The following is a 1,353-nucleotide window of genomic DNA, read 5'->3' as shown; positions in this document are numbered from 1 at the left end:
GACCATCTGCATGTTAGAGGGGGCAGGTTACACGACCATCTGCTGGTCAGAAGGGTTAGGTGATACGACCATCTTTATGACAGAAAAGGCAGGTAACACGACCATCTGCACATCAGAGGGGGCAGGAGATAAGACCATCTGCACGTCAGAGGTGTCAGGTGACAAGTCCATCCTTATGGCATGTGGGGAGCCGCCTGCTGTCCCTGCAGACGCCATTACAAGATGGCGCTCACATCCGGTTCATGCTGAGCAGTAAATAAGTCAGTACGCATGCCCGAAGTAATTTTCCACCTTCTAGTCTCTGCCTACCTCGTGGCGTGATATGGGCTGATGAGTTTGTGACCAATCAAGAGTTGCCACGTCCAAGACGGGCTTACTAACCTATATAAGGGCTGGGTTTCCGACATTCGGGGTCTTCGCCCTGTAAGCTTATGCTCTCCCTCTCAAGATGCATTAAAGCTTTTCTGCAGAAGGATCCTGAGTGTGCCGCGTCGTTCTTGCTGGCGAGACGATAGCGCGGGACATCTAATTATTTTACAATGTACAATAATCTTATTGTTTACAGTTGTCATCCTACTGTGGAATAGAACAATAGGTTTGTCCCATCATTTTGTACACAATCAGTAAGTTTTCTGCAAGCATAAACAAACCTCACTTTAGGCATTTTGCTGATCACATCTCTTGCTAATTTTCTCCATTTTAAACTGATTTGTAGAATTTAATTTTCTAGTGTCTCTCAAGCCTGAAACATGTCATAAATATATACTCAAATATCTGTCTTTCTCTTGCATAATTTAAAATATTAAAGCATGGCAGCACAAGTCTTCAATCCCAGAACTCAGGAGGCAGAGGCAGGCGGATCTGCCTGGGGTCCTTCCCAACCGTGCTGCTGTTTTAACTAGCTGGTCTTGTGCCGTTCTTTTCTTCAACTTCCACTATAAAGGGATTTAATTTGTTGAAGTTTTGATTTATGTTTTTATTTATTTATTTTTTATGTGTATGAGTGTGATGCTTATATGTATGTAAGTGCATCTGTGTCAGGCACTGCCTGCAGAGAGCAGAATCCCTGCAGAGACAAAATCCCCTGGAACAGGAGTTACACATAGTTGTTCGCTTCCATGTGGGTGCTGGGATTCGAACCCAGGTCTTCTGCAAGAGCATCTAATGCTGAGCCACCTCTCAAGTCCCTACATTTGGAAATGATTTGATACATGTGTATGACATATAATTAACCATCTAAACTTTTAAAAAAATATATCATTTAGTGACACTCATAATATTTGAGGTGCTGTGTAACAGTCACCACTATTTCTAAAACTCCTGAGTTAATTTCATTATCCCGAACAAGAACTC

The sequence above is a fragment of the Nannospalax galili genome, unplaced genomic scaffold (assembly GCF_000622305.1).
Source record: "Nannospalax galili isolate Female #2095 unplaced genomic scaffold, S.galili_v1.0 scaffold635, whole genome shotgun sequence".
NCBI classification, from domain to species: Eukaryota; Metazoa; Chordata; class Mammalia; order Rodentia; family Spalacidae; genus Nannospalax; species Nannospalax galili.
The sequence above is the reverse complement of the archived record's forward strand: the minus strand, read 5'-3'. Positions refer to the sequence as shown.